Source organism: Equus caballus, chromosome 17, assembly GCF_041296265.1.
Source record: "Equus caballus isolate H_3958 breed thoroughbred chromosome 17, TB-T2T, whole genome shotgun sequence".
In the NCBI taxonomy this organism is placed as follows: Eukaryota; Metazoa; Chordata; class Mammalia; order Perissodactyla; family Equidae; genus Equus; species Equus caballus.
In genome coordinates this window covers 65,487,692-65,500,751 of record NC_091700.1, presented here as the reverse complement: position 1 = coordinate 65,500,751, position 13,060 = coordinate 65,487,692, and the positions used below count along the sequence as shown (strand labels likewise).

At 36.2% G+C, this 13,060-nt stretch overlaps 1 pseudogene; it reads right to left on the bottom strand.

Annotated features, from left to right (window-relative positions):
• Window positions 1–8,149: 8,149 nt before the first annotated feature.
• On the bottom strand, window positions 8,150–10,983 carry LOC138918459 (uncharacterized; annotated as a pseudogene).
• Window positions 10,984–13,060: the final 2,077 nt, after the last annotated feature.

The window sequence follows — 13,060 nt, the reverse complement described above, 5'->3', positions numbered from 1 at the left end:
AGCAGTTGAAGGCCTGAATAGAATACAAAGACCAACCTTTCTGCAAGTAAGAGGGAATTCCTCTTGCCTGACTATCTTGAGCTGGGACATCAGTTTTTCCCTACCCTTGGATTCACACTAAAACATTGGCTCTTTCTGAGTCACAAGCTTGCTGGCATTTGGACTGGAACATCATCATGGGCTTTCCTGGTTCTTAAGGCCTTTGGATGCAGAATGGAACTACACCATCTAACCTGAGTATCTAGCTTTTAACTGGAGATTGTGGGACAAGTCAGACTGCATACCCACATAAACTATTTCTTTATAATGAAAATATATGAAGATATCAATATAGATACAGACAAATAGATAATTGTATGTATCTATCTATATATATCCTCATGGCTCTGTTTCTCTGGAGAACCTTGACTAATACACCCACTGACTTCTAGGATGATGTGATTGCCATCTTGAATTGATGGGAGACTGTAAGACAAAGTACATGAGGTAGATTTTGAATCTTTGGAATGGAAAGTGTTTATCCTTGCTGAGAGGAATTCCTCTGTGCTAGATTTTTTGAGTGAAGCAGAAGTGAAAGTTGTTTTTTCTGCTCCAAAAAGAGGAATATCAAGATAAGAGAAGGGAATTAATGGGATAAAATATTTATGAAGAACCTTCGATGGGGCACTGTTTTAAGGCATGTTATATCATCACCTACATTGTATAATTGAATCATCATCATAAACAACCATCTTATGAGGTAAGTATTATTAGGCCTGTAAAAAAAATGAAGATATAAAAGTATGAAGTCTAGGAAATTTTCCTGAGGTGACACACCTAGGAAATGAGGGGTCAAGTAATAAAATTGAGTTTGTCCTACTCCACAGCCATTCTCTCAAAATCTTTCCATTATACCTGGCTACTTATTGTTTTTTTATATACATCAAAGAATCAGGGAATGATGTTAAATATATGGTTATTAGATAAGTATTAATATCAATTGGTGGAGTTTAGGTCAATGTTTCACAAACTTGAGTAATGTTTTAAAGCATAAGCAATTTTTTCAGACCCCATTGTTTTAAATTATTTTTTAATATAAACTTACTTCAATATATACAAATATAAAAGGAAATATATTTGTTTTACCTATACCCATAAGAACCAAACAAATTTATGCATTAAATGAAGCAAACCCCAAAACCCAATAAACTCTAAATTCATATTATATTATGGTTGATGATGATATGCTGAAACTAAATCATCACTTACAAAATGAATATGTTAATGATCGTTGTAGCCAGGCTCTTTTCTATTCGACAGGTCTATACTGCTGTTTACTTGGTGATGACAAATTTTCCACTATCTCCTTTCCAAACTACTGTGAAATCTTTTATAGAATATTCTAAAGTTATGTCATATTTTTTGGCATAAAATCATTGTTTGCTAAAGCATCATATATTAAGACTTCCTCTTTTCTTACTCATTAATGTGAGAAAAATCCAGTCTAAGTAAAAGGATATGACATCATAGCTAATTCAAATCAAAATGCCAACGTGGACATTAACATGTTGTTGCAATATTAGGTTATAAGGTGTTTGTTGAACCAGATAACCCAGAATACACATATAATAATTTTTATAATGTTCTGGCTTTATTATATTTGCAAATAACTTGGGACCTGATATATACACTTGCTGAACCTCATTCTCCTTATCCATAAAATTAAGATAAAAATAATAGCTATCTCATAGATTATATGAGTATTAGAAGAGTTAATATATGTTTGACACTTAGGAAATATCTTTCACACTCAGTTCCCAATAAATATTATTATTAACAATTTTTATCCTGAAATGAATGCAAACTGTTTTAGAAATTAATTTTAAAACTTAACCAACCTCTGAGAATATACCCATAGGATCCAGGATTTAGAGAAGCCTAGTTTGACAAACCCTGGTTCCAACTTTCTATACTATTTATGCCAGAAGCTGTGGTTCACACATAACAATAATATATAGAATAATATGTCCAGCTTAATCACTGTTATTTTTCAAAAATCATTTCCTTGCTTAAACATGTGCTTATTTTAATTTGGAAATTTCTACTATTTGCCTTTCCACAGACTCAACCATCAAATCTTCTGTCAAATTTTGAATATCTACATTTAAATGCCCTGAACATTTCATCACAGAAGATCTGGCACTGGATTATTTTTCTTTTTTATTTCTGAAAAATTTGAACTGATAGGAGTTTGGCCAAAAACGTGGCATTGTGTTGATATACTATTTATTTTTCCTGTGTATAAATCATATATCTTTTAGATTCATCACATCTTATTGATTATATTAAAAGCTCCAAGCATTTCACAATTCCTATTTATTTGGATTTAGTCCAAATAAAACTAATGTCAAATTATTCCACCCACTTTTTTTCAAATTCTATTTACAATGATCCTCAAAGCCGAGGAAATTAGATGCATGATTACATGGGAAAGCAGATGTTGTGCTGACCCCAGTCGGGACAACCCAGTCGTTTGGGCTTCTCTTGTGAGCATGGACCCTATTGAAGCTGCATTTCCGCACACCAATGACAATGTCTTTTTCACTCAAAGGCAGAAATTGTTTGCTATATGAAACTCCTGGACAAATGAAATTCAATTTTCAAATGGAGAGTAACTGAGGACAGGCAAGAGAATGAATCATCCTCCCTCCTCCCCCAGAAATTCATAAGAAATCAATCATTCACTATTTTAACATTTCTTATTTTTTACTTTTTTGTTGTCAAAATCAAAGGAAGTTTATAAAGTTTTATAAGAAATTCATATGCCATTTGTTAAAAGTTGTAACCCTCAATTCCACCCAGATAAAAATCATTAGAATGTTACTAAATTTTATGAGTTGTCACGATCTTTTTTTTCCTGCCAGAGTTAGCAATAAAAAAGGGAAAATTAACTCAAAAAAGAAACTTCAAATTACATATTGAAAAATTCTCTACAAAAATAGTCTCAGTAATTATTTAATTCTTTGGCTGCTAACCATTTAATATCAGAGTCAAAGCATGATTTCTATTGCACATATCACTCGCTCTTCAGGAAAACAAAACACAAAGTTTATTACTACCCAGCTTTCTTTGTAGAACTATTGGGTTACTCAGAGTTCCTATATTTATGTGTGCCTTGCATGCCGTTTCAACAAGATCGCTTTCAGCTTTGAGAATCAATTTTCCTAGCAAAACCATGGCTTGCTTACATACACAACTACATAAAATTTTTACTTATCTCTCTGGGTTGTGTGTTCTAACTAACTAGTTCTACTGAATTCTGAACATTTTTTAAATGATGCATATCATTTAAAGGGACAATAGGAGACTCTACAATGTCCAGCAGGATAAACTAATGTGGTGACAGCCTGATTATCACATTATTACTTCCTACCTGAAACATCTTCCAATAGTTTTATAGCTGAGCTGTCCAAAACAACCACCACCACGTGAACTACAGCAACAATAATGTCATCAGTTGCATGAAGGGGATTAAATTCAGTAAACATAATAATAGAAGTTTCCTGATATTTAGCTTGTGCTGGATTGGTTTCAGTTCTCCATAACACAGATGCTACTGATCACAATGTAATTGTCAGGAAAAGAAAATCGGCCAGCTAGACCCTGTGAGTTGATTAGCATAAGGGAAATCTACACTTGTGAACACAGACAAAACCTAGCTTTGCAGAACACAATGAATGTGATTGGCATAACTGTTTGACCTCTAGTTTGAGGGAGGATTCTTGTGGTTCTATTCTTCTTTTAGAGTCATGGTGTGAAATGAAGGCAGAATGCTCCCATTCTAATCCTTTCGATTTCTCTTCTCCCCTCTATTAGTCAGCTTATAAAGCTTTTACTGCTAGCCCTAAGATCCTGGTTGTGTGATAAAGGAGCAAATGTTGCCATTGGAAACTTTAGTTTGGCTCATTTACTGTCCAGGAAACAACAACAAAAAGAAGCAAATGAGAAATGTACTTTGTAAGTGCTTTAAAGATGACCAAAATGATGAAAACCAATTTAGCAAATAGAATTTGTGAATTAAATAGCCAACACTTTTCTTTACATAATCAATATCATTTCTCCTATCAGTAAAAGAGTATATCGAGACCAAAAGTCACCTTTTTTACAGTGTAAAAACAACTTACTTGCAGATGTCTCTGTGTTTTACAGGGAGTAAATTCACTTCGTACAGTCTACGTAGTGATGCGTCTCAGAGGAAGTTGTGACTGTGACTTGGCCTCAAACAGAAAAAGTCAGAATATATGCCTGTCTGAAAATTATTTGCTCAAATTAGTGGTCATAAAATAAATAATCGAGATATATTGAACACTTACTTTATGCCAGGTCCTCTTCTAAGTGCTTTCCAGGCATTAATGATTTGATCCTTCTAATAAGCTTATGAGGGAGGAAAATATGTCATCCCCATCTTGTAGATGACAGGATTGACAGACTGCGTGGTAAAGGCTCCCAGAGCTCATAAGTGGTCAAATTGGAATTCAAAACCAGGCAATCTGGTTTCAAGGTCCATTCTTCTAGCCACTCTGTAAGACATGCCAATATAAACTATCTGATTTAAGAGACAATATGGTACTCTGGAACCAAGTTTGATTTCTGAGTTTTCCATAGACAAGCTGTCTGTTCTTGAGTAAATCAGTTCATTGTACTGGGACTCAGTTTTTCCATCTGAAAGTGAAGACTTTCCATCTAAAGGTACATGTATAATTTGTATTTATGTGTATTTTGATCTGGTTGTATACTGCATACGTATATTTTGTATCTCTTTTTTCTAGAATTAATTCTGATCTTCACGTATCTACTCTATTGCATATAGACCTCTTTGCAACAATAGAAGTGTCATAACTGCAAAACTCTGAACAAACTATTATTTTCTCTCTGTATCCACTTTATAAGTGATGAGTTCATCTTCCCAGTCTGAGTTTGCTCCATTCCTTCTGTTCTGTAATTTATAGTCTTTATTCACATATTCTGAATTTGCTGATGGTTAGGTTTTCTAAATTATATGTTCCAATGAAGAAAAAAAAATTATGTCAGACACACTACGGATAACATGTTTAATACTATTCTTTTTTGTTTTTCCAGTTTTATTGAGAAATAATTGACATACATCACTGTGTAAGTTTAACGCATACAGCACAAAACAATTACCACAAAGGTTCAGCTAACATCCATCTTCCCGTATAGATACAGTTAAAAGAAAAGAAAGAAGGAAACAAAATTTCTCCTTGCCAACACTGTTCTTGAAGAGTCAATGTAACCTCTTTTATATCATAAAGAGGAAAATGAGCACCTATGGAAAAACGATAAAACACTATGAGTGAGGCAATTTAAAGATATAATAACCATATTCTAAAACAATTAACGGAGAAATCAAAGGTAACCGGAAAAAACAAATAAACAAACAAGAGTAAATAATAATCATTTGGTGAAGTTAGCTGCCTCTCAGTTTATGGTAAATTTTCATGGAAATTCCTTCTTAGAACTAAGAGGAAAGTGAGAAATGATTTTAAAGCCTCTTGCCTTTCACAGTAGCTATTCAAAACACTGGAATATCATACCCTGTCGCCCCTGTGTGGTTAATATGGGGCCCCTGGTCATAAAGAAACACATACATAATTGAAGGAAATTAAAATAAATTAAAATTTCATATTTTGATAGATATTTAATGACTATCTTAACACCACTTGTTGTGCTGATCAGCAGCAATAATCCTCCATTAATTGTCCACCAGACTGATACAAAACCAAAGAATAAGAAGAAAAAAGAAACATTTTCTTATTTCTTTGTTCATTCTTCTGAATCTAGCCAAATGTTCATCAAATGACCCCGTTGAAGTAGCCTGTACAATGCCCGGCAACAAATTGGGCTTAAGGTTCCACTTCCTCGTGTGGCTGTGTGAAGAGCTCCTTGCATAGTAACGTCCAAGGATATGAAAATGTGATATGGTTTGTAGGTACTTGGGGGAAAATCATATCACACTTCTGTGAAAACCCCGTGCAAGAACAGTATATTGTATCTTAGACTCATGAGCTGGTGTTTAAATAACCCATCAGTTTTTCACCTACGCCTTTCTTCTATCTTGTGTGTACGTGAGTGGTGGTACAAACTTTCAGTAAAATACTTTTCTCAATTATATTCATCATTTTATTCTCTACTATAGATGTAGTAACCATTCTTTTTTAAAGCTTTTGCTTAGATTTTTCCTTTACTTTTCTACTAAAAGGATTATTGATCGTACTCAGGTTTTTAACATTTCACATCTGCTTGCTACGACCGTATCTTTGCCTGTCTTACTACCTCATTTGTATTTCATTCCATTACATTTTGTACACAGCCGCTAGAAGGTGATAGTATATATTAGCTAATGTGATCAAATTACCTTTCCATGTGATAGTATACATTAGGTCAATTGCTTGACAGGACCACACAATATTTATTTCTGGCTAAACATACTTTTAATTGCATTTTAATTCACACTTAAAATATACATAGAGTATAATTCAAAAATATAGTATAATTTGGAGTATACTTCTATAAGTTTTGAGAATGCCTGCAGATATGTAACCATCACCACAATCAAGATACGCAACTGTTCCATCACTCTCCAAAATGACATTGTGTTGAACTTTTAAGTCAGTTCCTCCCTCCAATCACTGATCTGTTTCCTATTTCTGTAATGTTCCCTTTCCCAAGATATCACATAAATAGAATCATACAACATGTAAACTCAGTCTGGCTTCTTTCATTTCACATAATACTTTCAAGATTCATCCATGTTGTTTAGTATATCAGTAAATTTTCTCCTTTTTTTCTTTAGTAGTATTCTAGTTTATCCACTCACTAGTTGAAGGACATTAGGTTGTTTCTGATGATTATGAAGAAAGTTGTTAAAACATTTGTGTTCAGGTTTGGGGTTAATATGAGTTTACATTTCCTCTAAGTAAACACATGGAAATACAATTGCTGAGACATACAGTAAGGGCATGATTAGCTTCACAAGAAACTGCCAAACTGTTTTCCCAAGTGGCTGTACCAAGATGCACTCCAACCAGCAGTATACGAGAGATCCAGGTGCTCTCCATCCTCTCCAGTGCTTGATATTGTCTGATTTTGTGTGTGTGTGAGGAAGATTGTCGCTGAGCCAACAGCTGTGCCAATCTTCCTCTGTTTTATGTGGGATGCTGCCACAGTGTGGCTTGATGAGTGGTGCTAGGTCCCCGCCTGGGATTGGAACCTGTGAACCCTGAGCTGCCAAAGCAGAGTACGTGACCTTAACCACTATACCACTGGGCTTGCCCCATCTGATATATTTTTTAATGTAGCCATTGTGATAGACTTAGTAGTATCTCTTTGTAATTTTAAAAGTAGCTTATTTGAGGTATAATTGACGTAAAATAAACTAAATAGTTACCATATCCTATGATCTTCATTTCTCTATGTTGATTCATATTTGCATTTGATTTTTAGTTTGGCACATCCTTGTTATTTTGATATTACTATAAATTCTTTAACTTTTTCCTGGGATGCAGTTGTTACTTGGAAACAGTTTGATCCTTTCAGGTCTTGCTTTTAAGATTTATTAGGTAGGACCAGTCTAGGATCAAGTATGATCACTGACATAAGATCCTTTAGATATTCCACCCAATGTCCTGTGAATTATGAGTTTTTCCACTTTAGTTGGTGAGAGTAGGCTCTTTTCCTAGCTCTGTGTGAGTGTAATGCACTGTTTCCTCTCTTCTTTTCAGGTGGCTCTTTTCCCAACCTTGGATAGATTGCTCACAGGTATGTGTGATCTATACCCAGGTGAGCATTGGAAGGGACTCCTCTCTGGATCTCCAGAATTCTCTCTCTGTGCAACTCTCTCCTCTCTGTACTCCAGCAACCTCGATCTCCCAGGATTGCTAATTCAGAGTTAGCTAACTAAACCTGTATTTCCGTTTTTTCCATAGGCCAGAGCTTGGAAACTCTCTCAAGGAAGTGAGCTGGGGGAAATATTAGTTTCACCTCGCTTTTTTACCATTTCTCAGGGATCACTGTCATTCATTGCTTTATGTTCAGTGCCTTGAAATACTCATGACAATTACAGTTCTCACTTCAGTAACTGCTCACGTGGTCATAGCTGGTATTTATAACTACCTTCTTTCATTATGCATTTGTATTCCCTTTGCCTTCAGCAAGCACCTCAACTTCCTCATTGTTCTTTACCTTGTGGATTGACGCAAACCTTCATTCCTGAATGGTCTGGGCCATTAGTAGTCCTACCTGGATTAGATTGTTCTAGTTTTCCATTGACCTTAGTCACAGGGCATGGTAATAGTAAGAGACACGCTAAGGAATCTCTTGTATTCCCAACATACCCTTCCTTAGCTCCACAATGGAGCAGTAGGCCAATTTCCCCTTGGTAGTTAGGATCAGTCACTTTAGCCAGCACACTAACTCTTTTCTTTGGCTACTGATTCAGAGGCATGCGGAGCCCAAAATGGCTGGATAGTAGTCTTAACTTCTAGTTCAATGGAATAATTGTTGTTTCTTCTAGTGGAAGTATTCCTCCCTCTGGAACTAAGACATCTAGTCCAGAAGAGCGTAAAGTCATGCAAACAGGAAGCAAAAGTTTTGCCACTCGGTTATTATGGGTAATAATGAGTGGTGCCAATCCCGTTTTCACTCCTTGATTTCTGGACCTGTGAATTCTGGCTGTGGAAGAAACAGGTTGGATGCTGATTTAGAGCATATACAGCCTTCTGGAGAATCTTACCTCACCCCTACAAGGTATTGCCACCTAGCTGGCATTTTGAGTCTTCAGTGGATCATTGCAGTGTTCTGTCAAACTAGCTGCTTCAGGATGATGGAGAATACGGTAAGATTAGTGAATTCCATGAGTATGGGCCCGTTACCATATTTATTTTGATCTTAAGTGAGTTTGCTGATTAGATGCAATGCTGTGTGAAAATTATGACAGTGCGTAAGTCATTCTGTAAGTCCATTGGTGGTGATTTTGGCAGAGGCATTGCATGCAGGGAAGGCAGATCCATATCCAAAGTAAGTACCTATTTTAGTAAGAAATAAATGCTTCCTTTCTGTGATGCAAGAAATCAACCTGCACCAGGCAGCTCACTGATCACCCTGGGGAATGCTGCCATAACAGGAACTTAGTATTGGTCTCTGCTGCTGGCAGATTGGGCACTCAGTGATGGCCTTAGCCAGGTTGGCCTTGGTAAGTGAGAGTCCGTGTTGCTGAAGCCATCTACAACCTCCATCCTTATCACCATGGCCACTTTCCCCATGGGCCCATTGGGCAATGATAGGGGTACCTGGAGAAAGAGACTGACTGGTATCCACAGAACAGGTCATCTGTCCACTTGATTATTAAAATTCTTCTCTGCTGAGGTCACCCTTTGATGAGCATTCATATGGGGCACAATTATCTTCATATTTTTTTGCCCACTCAGAGAATTTTTATCTACATACCTCTTCCACAAATTGCTTTGCCACCAATATTCCAATGATGTTCCTTCCAAGTTCCTGACCATCCAGCCAAACCATTGTCCATAGTTGACAAATTGGTATATAATCACATATCTGGCCTTTTCTCCTTCCAATCAAAGTGAACAGCCAGGTGCACTACCCAAAGTTCTGCTCACTGAGAGGATTTCCCTTCACCACTGTCCTTCAGGGATGCCCCAGAGAGGGCCTAGAGCTGTCCACTTTGAGTGGTACCTATATGTCATGCAGAACCATCTGTAAACCAGGCCTGAGTCTTCTCTTCCTCTGTCAACTGACTGTATGGAACTCCCCATGAGGCCATAGATACAGGCTGAGAGAAAGAAGAAGGGGTAGCAGGAATGGGGATCATAGGCATTTGGGACAATTGCTTTAGGTAACTTACTTGTGCCTTCAGAGCTTGCTCGGGCCTGATCACGTATATATCATTTTCCATTTGATGATGGGATGTTGCTGTGCTCAAGACTCAGGAAAGCCAGTGGTATAAATTCCAGTTCAAATCTGAAGGCCAGAGAACCAGGAGCATTGATAGTCCAAGTCCTAATCCAAAAGTAGGATAAAACTGTTGTCTCAGTTCAAGCAGTTAGGCAGAGAGAGGAATTCCGCCTTCCTCTGCAGTTTTGTTCTATTCAGGCCCTCAATGGATTGGATGATGCTCACCCATATTCAGGAGAGCAATCTTCTTTACTCAGCCCACCAATTCAAATGCTAATCTCATCTGGAAACATCCTCGCAGACACACCGAGAAATAATGTTTAATCTGGGCATCCCAGGGCCCAGTCAACTTGGCACATAAAATTAACCATTATACCTACCAATTATTTTTTTTATTTTTACTATTTATTTATTTATTAACAGTCTGTACCTTAACTTTATTTACCTTTTATTGTGGTAACATTGGTTTATAACACTATATAAATTTCAGGTGTATATCATTATATTTCGATTTCTGTGTCAACTACATCGTAATGACTACCCAAAGACTAATTACAATCCATCATCATACACATATGTCTTTCACCCTCTTCTGTCCTCCCTTCCCCTCTGGTAACCACCAATTCAATCTGTGTTTATTTGTTGTTGTTTTTGTCTTCTATTTATGACATCATACCGTATTTGACTTTCCCCCTCTGAATTATTTTGCTTAGCATAATACCCTCAAGGTCCATTCATGTTGTCACAAATGGCCAGATTTCAGCCTTTTTTACAGCTGAGTAGTATTGCATTGTGTATATATACCACATCTTCTTTATCCATTTGTCTCTTGATGGGCACCTGCTTGCAGATCTTGGCTATGGTGAATAATGTTGCAATGATCGTAGGGGTACATGTATCTTTACCTGTGTGTATTCTCATGTTCTTTGGATAAATACCCAGCAGTGGAATAGATGGACCATACGGTAGTTCTGTTTTAATTTTTTGAGGAATTTCCATACTGTTTTCCATAGTGGTTGTCCCAGTTTGTACTCCCACCAGCAGTGTGTAAGTGTTCCCTTTTCTCCACAACCTCTCCAACACTTATTTCCTGTCTTGTTAATTATAGCCATTCTGATTGGTGCGAGGTGATATTTTATTGTAGTTTTGATTTGCATTTCCCTGGTAATTAGTGATGTTGAACATTTTTTCACGTGCCTGTTGGCCATCTGTATATTTTCTTTGGAGAAATGTCTGTTCAGATCTTTTGCCCATTTTTTAATTAGGTTGTTAGTTTTTTTGTTGTTGAGATGTATGAGTTCTTTATATATTTTGGATAGTAATCCTTTATCAGATATACGGTTTGCAAATATCTTCTCCCAGTTGTTAGGTTGTCTTTTCATTTTGTTGATGGTTTCCTTTGCCATGCAGGGGCTCTTTAGTGTGATGTAGTCCCATTTGCTTATTTTTTCTATTGTTTCCCTTGCCCTGTCAGACATGGTACTTGAAAATATGCTGCTAAGACCAATGTGGAAGAGCATATTGCCTATGTTTTCTTCTAGAAGTTTTATGGATTCAAGTCTTACATTCAAGACTTTAATCCATTTTGAGTTAATTTTTGTGTATGGTGTATGATAATGGTCTACTTTCATTCTTTTGAATGTGGCTGTCCAGTTTTCCCAACACCATTTATTGAAGAGACTTTCCTTTCTCCATTGTGTGTTCTTGGCTACTTTGTGAAAAATAAGCTGTCCACAGATGTGTGGGTTTACTTCTGGGCTCTTGATTCTATTCCATTGATCTGTGTATCCATTTTTGTGCCGGTACCATGATGTTTTGATTACTATAGCTTTGTAGTATATTTTGAAATCAGGGAGTGTGATACCTCAGGTTTGTTCTTTTTTCTTAGACTTCCTTTGGCTATTCAGGGTCTTTTGCTGTTCCATATAAATTTTAGGACTCTTTCTTCTATTTCTGTGAAAAATGACATTGAAACTTTGATAGGAATTTCACGGAATTTCTAGGTTGCTTTAGGAAGTGTGGATATTTTAACTATGTCAATTCTTCCAATCCAAGAGCATGGAATATCTCTCCATTTCTTTGTATCTTCCTCACTTTCTTTCAATAGTTTTATAGTTTTCAGAGTACGGATCTTTCACATCTTTTGTTAAGTTTTCTCCTAGGTATTTTATTCTTTTTGTTACAATTGTAGATGGGATTGTATTCTTAAATTCTCTTTCTGCTACCTAGTTTTTACTGTATAGAAATGCAGCTGATTTTTATATGTTGATTTTGCATCCTGAAACTTTACTGTATTCATCTATTATTTCTAAAACTTTTTTTGTGGACTCTTTAGAGGTTTCTATGTATAAAATCATGTCACCTGCAAATAGTGTGACAGTTTCACTTCTTCCTTTCCAATTTGGACCCATTTTCTTTCTTTTTCTTGCTTGATTTCTCTGGTTAGGACTTCCAATTCTTAGTTAAATAAGAGCAGTGAAAGTGGGCATCCTTATCTGGTTCCTGTTCTTGGAGGGATAGCTTTCAGTTTTTCTCCCTTGAGAATGATATTACTGTGGGTTTGTCATATATGGCCTTTATTATGTTGAAATGCTTCCCGTCTGTACCCATTTTATTCAGAGTTTTTATAATAAGTGGATGCTATATCTTGTCAAATGCTTTCTCTGCATCTATTGAGATGATCATGTGATTTTTATTCTTCATTTTGTTAATGTGTTGTATCACATTGATTGATTTGAGGATGTTTAACCATCCCTGCATCCCTGGAATAAATCCCACTTGATCATGATGTATGATCTTTTTAATGTATTGCTGTATTTGATTTGCTAACATTTTGCGGAGGATTTTTGTATCAATGTTCAACAGTGATATTGGCCTGTAATTTTCTTTTTTTGTGTTGTCCTTGTCTGGTTTTATTATCAGGATAATGTTGGCTTCATAGAATGAGTTAGGAAGCCTCCCCTCCTCTTCAGTTCTTTGGAAGTGTTTCAGAAGGATAGGTATTAATTCTTCTTTGAATATTTGGTAGAATTCACCAAGGAAGCCATCTGGTCCTGGACTTTTATTTTTTGGGAGGTTTTGGATAACT